Below are 7526 nucleotides of genomic sequence, written 5' to 3'. Positions count from 1 at the left end.
AGAAGAGAGGTTATAAAGTGCTAGACACCAAGTAAATTAATTACCTTATTTAATTCATATGACAACTCTAAGAGGTAATGGGCTTTTGACCTAGCTGTGCCCTGGCTGTAGAGCCCTTTGTCCAGCCCTGAACTGCTAAATCAGGACTTTCGCATGGGAGAGAAATACATCCCATGCACATTTGGACTGTGTTTAATGTCCTTGTTGCAGCTGAACTTAATTCCAGCAGACACAATTCCTGTCACTCTGTTGCAGGAATAACAGTACTTCTCTCTGGTGGTCACTGGGAACTTTATTTCTAGCAATTTTACAGAAATCTATTAAGCAGGAATGACTCAGTTTGTCTTACCCACATTGATCATCTCTCCCTTCACAGTGAGCAGGAGGATATGACATTGAAGAACACAAGAGGAAGAAACAGATATAGATTCTTTCTAAGTGGGGGGAAGGTAGGACAGGACTCAGCTTGGGAACCCTAGGCTGCCAACAGCCACAACACCCTGGCGACACTGGGGTGCATCGAGTTGCACTGTTGACACAGTCTCTTCAGAGAATCATGTTGCTGGCATCAGAAGTAGATGTTTCAAGCTGTGTAGACCTTGAGCCCAGCCTCAGGTGAGAAACAGGTCTAGAGCTGGCTGTGGGGTTGTTTGGTCATACTTTAGCAATTTGCATTAAGTCACAACCTTGATCTGTCCTTTGTGCATCTGTGACTTAGAGATGAAGAAAAGTAAAACATAAAAACACTAACTAGGTGACTGAATCAGCATCTCAACAGCCCTCATCCCACCTCCTTGCTTGCTAGAGGATGTCCTTTTGGTAGGCTGTGAATTCTAGTTGAGCACATTCTTAGATTCCCTTCAGCCAGGGCAAAGATGTAAGGCCTAGGTTAGTCCAGCTGACCTTGTGGGAAAGTCCTTCTTCACTGGCAATATCTTGTTGACACAGTGCCTGGAGCTGCTGCAGCCATGTTGTTGGTGTGAGGGGGATGTGGTTGATACACTGAGGAAGGCAGAGCCAAGAGACAGAAGCTATCTGAATCCAGTGACATTGCTGATCCAATCTTTTAAAGTTGGACTGAATCCAAACTTAGTGCTATGTGAAAGAAGACATGTCCTTATTGTTATATCAGGTTTGGTTGGATATTCTGTTACTTGTAGCCAAAAGCATTCTTACTGATGTGGTGGCCAAAAGCATTTCAACATTCTAAACTGTAATGCTACGTCTTTAAAGGCAGCCCTAGTCCAAACACGTCTCGCCCTCGCTGGCAGGCTTGGGCTCTTTCTTGTTTCCTGACTGGAGACAGGCTACATCCACTTAGTGAAAGATTATATTCTTGGGTAATCTACGTTCAAAACCTGGCTTTACCTGTATTACCTTGGGCAAATAATTTAACTTCTTTGTATCCTAGTTTTCTCATCCATTAAATGGGAGAAATCAGTGTCCTGCCTCATAGGATTGTACTGGGGATCAAATGGGCTAATACATTTAAATACTTAGAACGGTGCCTGGCCCATAACGAGTCACCAGTCAATTTACATTAGCTTTATTCGCTTCCTCCCCAGCAGTGCACCCTTCTGCATGTTTCCACGGCATTTTGCTGTCACATTTTCCACCCACATTTTCCTTTGCCAAACACTTCTGGGAATAGCTGAAATGTGGGACAGATATGGCCAGCTCAGTCCTCTTGCTAGCATGCATACCACAGAATCATCAGAAAAGTTAAACTAACAGAAAGTAACATATTTTGTCTGGAAACACCATATAGAAGCCAAAATTGCCTACGCTTCCCAGTTCCCACGCTCTGGATGTCCTTCACCCCATGCACTGAAAGGGAGGGGGCAAGGACTCTGCAGGGCTGGTTTTCCCATGGGCTCTGGGGTGAGTCCTCAGGCCGAGTGTGCCCCTCATATAGCTGTAGCCTAGTGAATAGAAACAGGGAAATCCCAGGGATCTCTTATGTCACCATCCTTTTTTACTTTGCTATCTGCCATTTCTCTCCCCTTTAGCTTTTTTTGCCAGGCCAAGGATCTCTTCTTGTCTTTTTCTCTTGGGAGACTCCTCTCCCCATCCACCCATGACTGGGCACTGCTGGCCTGGTTACCGCCCACCAGGGACGACAGGGGCCATATCAGCGGCTTCTATCGGCCCCACACTCGTCAATCCAAATTGGCTCTCAGCCAGTACTTCTGTGTATCCAATCTGTAGAGCCCTTGGCAGCTTGCAGAATACTTTGGCCCAAGTTATTTAATCCTCACAGAAATCTTGTGTGGTGCATGTTTCTGTTCCAAATCAGACTCCTCAGGGCTTTTCCCTTTCCTGTAGACCTAGGTCAAGGGCATGGGGAGGTGGGACATAATACTTCACTCTCCTTATGGTATGGATCTGAGGCACTAAGGATCTTGTCAGCAGTGAGACTTTCCAGTGGAAAGAAAGCAAAGACCTGCAGAAACCAACTGAAGTCCACCTGCAACTTGAGGACTTGGCTTTTGGAGGAAAAAGGGTAGAAGAACTTCTAACTGATAGTCCAATGTAGAATAGAGGGAGAAGGAGAAAGAAGGCTCTGGAACTAGCTGGTTTAATGAAGTATTTCCTGGCATGAAATCTTTTGCCTTTTGTATGAGACCAAAGAAGCACAATATTTGGCCCCCTTCATATTAATGATAATTGATTTACTTAGCAGAGAGCCCCTCAGCCGTGTATCTTGACAATAAGTAGGCTGGAAATGGAGGAGCCCACCTGCCCTCTTCAGGGGCAGAGGTTTCAGGTCCTCTGTGAGGAGGTGACGTGCAGGTGAGGTCTGCCTAAACAGGACCGTGGTTTGTGGGTCCTGGCTGCTGCATTCTGGAAAATAGAAGGAAATGGAGGCCTGTGAGTGTGGGCTGATACCACATAGCTCTTCCACCTCAGCATCTGTCTGAGCTGCCAGACTTGTGGAAAAGTTCCTTTTATTTCTTCTATTTTATTCATTGCCAGGTTGGGAGGCCTGGAGAGGGGTCAGGGGCCCAACCATTGTTTTAACCAGAACAGTACAAGTGACAAATAAATGCTGTTCTTTCCTTTGTTTCTTTTTATTTTCTGCCTTCCAGGAAAACTAAAAAAAAACAACAACAACCCAACTCACTTTCTACTTTCAAGTACACCGTGTTCCTTCACAAGGGAAAAAGAAGCCCACAGAGTAACATTTATTCATAAAGTCTCTATTCAGCTCTCCTTGCTTGTTTTTGGCTCAAGGTTCAGCTAACTGGTTCCCACAGAGCACAGCACAGTGGGGGAGGTGGGATTTGCAGTTGAGAACAGTAAAAAGATTTGCTCTCCCAGAATGCAATGGAAAACCACAAAATTTCTGGATGAGTGGCATGCAGCACAGCAGTGTCTTTATCCCGTATTTCTCCCTTGGATTGGAGCCTGCTTGCCCAGGGCCGGGCCAGGCTCACCTCCTATTCCTCCCTGTCACATCCTCCCTCTGAAAGGACTTCCTTAGGGGGAAATTGAACCTTTACCTCCACTGTATGAGTTCTTTCCAGTGCCTTTCCTGGTAGAGTGATTCCTACCTTAGAAGGAGAAGATCGAGCCATCCTAGTTGCTCAGGGCAAAAACTTTGGAATCATCCTTGACTCCTCTCGTTCTTGTATCCCACTTCTTCTCTACCAGCATATTCTGTTGGTTCCACATTCAAAATTTATTCATTATGTATAACAATCAGAATCACAAAATTTATTTAGTATCTATATATGGTTCAACAGGAGAAACAGAACATGTAGGAGAGATACATATTAGGAGATTCACTGTGACAGATACATTTACATAACTGTGTGGCTGCTTAAGTGAGTCAGAACCCATAGGGTGGGCCATCAGGAAAGGCAAGTGGGATCTCTCAGGCACAAGATGAAGCTGGGGTCCACAGATAGATTATTTTCTTTGTCAAGAAACCCTCAGCTTTGCTGGTGAGGCCTTTCAACTGATTGAGTCAGGAGATGGGCACTCCCTGAATCTAGGCTACTTTACCTTATATAGTCAACTGATTAGAGACTTTGATCATATCTACAAAATATCTTCACAACAAAATCCACAATAGTGTTTGACTGAATAACTAAGGACCGTAGCCTAACCAAATTGACCTGTAAAACCTACCACCACATTTTCCAAGCTATCATCATTTCTTCCCTGAATTCTTGATTGAGCCAGTTTCCCTGTTTCTTCTATCTGCAATCACCCCTGCTTCTAACCCTCCCCCCAACTACTTTTAACAGAGCAGCCAGAAGGATCATTGCTCCATTCCTCAAAGCCCTTGTGATGAGCAGCATAATGGTTCCCTAAAGATGTTTAGCAGTTTGTGGTTATAGTAGGTGTACAATAAGGTAAGAATGAAGGAAGGGAGGGTGAGAATGAGGGAGGCAGGAAGGAAAAAGGATGTGAAGGAGGCTGAAAAGTGTCAAAGGCAGAAAAGGGTGTGTGTATGCATTCAAGGAAGAACTTTCCCATTGGTTTTTTGAAGCCTAAAATCCCTGAAGAACTATTGTAAATTTCAGTCTGTCTGTTCAAGGAAGTATTAATTTATAAGCAGGACTATTTTTTCCTCTCCCAAAGGGGAAAGTCATCAAAAGCCAGTATGTTCTATTAGATTAACCAGCAGATTTGTATTAGCTGGGTACTTTCTTTTCTAGAACATTAACTAACTTCTGTTTCCACTGAAATTCTGGGAAATGCTTGAACCCCCTATGGTTTGTCCAAAATCCTTTGAGGCAGAGTTACTGCAACCCTGTGTTTAATAACATCTAGAAATTTTTTTCTCTTCAGTTTCCCCTCAACAATTAAGAACTCAATTTTGATGTTCCCCTTCCTCTAATGTTTAATGAGCCAATTCTCATAAAGCTATTATCAAAAATCAGTGATAACTTGCATCAAAGATAAATTGATTTTTTCCACTGCAATAACAAAGAATATCATAACAAATATATTACAAGGTTGATTAGGTTGGAAAATAGACCCAGGTTTTACCACCATCCAGTGACTGACTGGCACCTATGTGACTTAGGGGTTAGTTGGTATGTATGAACTGGTATTAAAGCATAGTAAAGTTGCAGTTGATGCTAAACTGTGTGGATTGTGGGCCAAGGTGGGCATGTGTAGAACAGTTAAGTAGAGGAACAGGTTAGGAAAGAAGAGAAGAGAGAGGTGCAGAGGGAAGCAAATAAGTGGGCAGAGGAGACAGTGAATGAGGAAAAAACTCAGAGACAAACCTGCGGGGATAAACTCCATTCCTGACAGCTCTTGCAGTTCCCGTCCTTGAAGCTTTGCTTCTAGTGCATGAATTCCCATGCACTCTCCCCACAGCCTTACTTGAACTAATTTGAAAGGTTCTCTCTTCCTTGAACTCAAAATAGCTTACTAGACTGTATGTTCCTGAAGATTGTCATTGAAAAAGCAAAAAGTTCTTTGAGAAGACTTGGAAATACCGCAGCCAGAATTGTGCAGTCTTTTCCACTGGAATTAAAGAGTGGGTTTTGATGTTTTTAGTGTATGAAAGAAAAATGAATTTCAACTAAATGTACTATCTTGGATAAGATCCTAGAATAGAAAAAGGATATTGGTGGAAAAACTGGTGAGATCTGAATAAAGTCTGGAGTTTGGCTAATAGTAATAATAATTTCTTAATTTTGACAAATGTACTATGGTTATGAAAAATGCTAATATTAGAGGAAGCTGAGTAAAGAGTATACAGAATTCTCTGTATATCTTTGCAACTTTACTATAGGTCTGAACTTATTCCAAAATAAAAAGTGTATTTTAAAAGTAAGTTTCTACTCCTAGACAGAGAAGGAAATAGGATGGTGCAATGGAAACAGCAAGTATAACAGAAGTCAGTATTAGGGTGAACCTAGAGAACCTGATGTTCAAATCCATGCTTGGCTCCTTCCTAACTGTGCAGCGTTGGCCAAGACACTTCATCTCTCTAACCCACAGCTCCCTCCCTCACAGACTCACAGAGCAGACAGTGGGGGTGGAGGGGGGTTGACAAACAATGACAGGGACTGAGAGTGTGGCATGCTGAGCCAGGATGGTGGTGTAGGAAGGAGAGGGAGCTGGTCCTGAAATGTGTATCAATGAGTTCAACCCTTGGCTCCTGGTACTTATTTTTCTCACTTTGACAAATAAAGGGAAAAGATCACCATCACCCATACCACATTTAAAGCCTCTTCAGAGATGCATGTCATGCATGTAGAAAATCACATATCAAAGTGTACAAACATTTCATGGGTCACCTTTCAGGTAACATTATCTCACTGGCATTTTTGATGTTTGTAATTGTCCTCATGAATATGTTATTTATAAATTAAAAAATATACATGTATATATATGCCTCCAGTATATATATATAAATATATTTATATATGTGTAAAACATCATATGTACATATGTATATAAAACATACACATATATACATACATGTCCATATGTAAAACATACTATATAAAATATGCCACTTGGCATATAACCTATATGCCAATGTAACATACTGGTCAAGACCCTGGCTGCAGAGTCAGCTCTGGGCTGAATCCTGAAGCCACCACCTACAGAATGAATCTCATCCTTTCCTGTGACTCATTTTCCTCATACAGGGAAAATGATAGAACTTGCTGCAAAAGACAACTGAGATAAATGATGAGGTAATGTGTGCAAATAACAAGAGCATAGTGTTTGGCTGCAAACAATAAAACGTTGGCTTTTATCCTAACTAAATTTTTACAGTTTGTAACAATTTGAACGTTACAGAAATGTGAAAAGTCCCGTATTACCCAACTCACAGGGTCCAAGGTACTCACTACAGCAGTGTTGTGCCTTTTTCTCCTCTCCTTCTCCCTACTGGAGTTTCTGTGGATTTTTTGTCCATTTGTATAGACTCCTTGTGTTAAAAATAGTAGTCCTTCATATCGCTGAATATTTCCCCTAATCTACTGCTTATTTGTTGTTTTGATTAGTGACTTGGAGGTCACATGGAAGTTTGATAAACATGATTCCATAGCTTATGTGAATGAGATTTTGTCCATTCCCATTCGGACTTCCTTGTTTTGGGGGAAGTTTGAAGGTGGGGGACATGGAGTATCAAGACTTCAAGGAGAGGGCCTGGAAGGGGTGCTCAGTGTCCCTGTCCACCATGGGCACTGAGATGCCCTCCTTCTCATCTGGTCTTCAGTTATGGGTCCATGCAGTCCCAACCCTGAGGCCTCTTCGGGTCCATTGTCCGCTGATGCCACATCTGGGACTCTCCTGACCACACTGATGATCCTGTACTCTTCTGGCAGAAGTTCGGCCTATGAGAAAGCTGAGGCCAGCTCAGGCCACCTCAGCCTACATGAGCCTCCTCCACACTCCTGCACTGTGCTGCACTTCAGCAGCTGTGGGGGCCTCTCCAGGGTCCTTACATCCTTCAGTTTTCAGATGGATCTTTCCAGAAGGTGGCAAAGCCCCACCTGAGCAACATTTTTAGGTAGATGAGTATCTACCTAGTCGGGGGTGAGGGT

At 42.9% G+C, this 7526-nt stretch overlaps 1 long non-coding RNA gene across 1 annotated transcript; it reads right to left on the bottom strand.

The window, feature by feature from the left end:
• Positions 1–783: 783 nt before the first annotated feature.
• LOC140849398 (uncharacterized) lies at positions 784–6859 on the bottom strand. The gene is made up of 3 exons (XR_012131144.1): positions 5244–6859; positions 3555–3660; positions 784–2844 (listed from the first exon to the last, which is right to left on the bottom strand). It is a non-coding gene; the product is annotated as an uncharacterized lncRNA (long non-coding RNA).
• Positions 6860–7526: the final 667 nt, after the last annotated feature.

The sequence above is a fragment of the Manis javanica genome, chromosome 5 (assembly GCF_040802235.1).
Source record: "Manis javanica isolate MJ-LG chromosome 5, MJ_LKY, whole genome shotgun sequence".
In the NCBI taxonomy this organism is placed as follows: Eukaryota; Metazoa; Chordata; class Mammalia; order Pholidota; family Manidae; genus Manis; species Manis javanica.
Note: the sequence above shows the minus strand (reverse complement) of the source record. Positions and strands in the feature narration are given on the sequence as shown.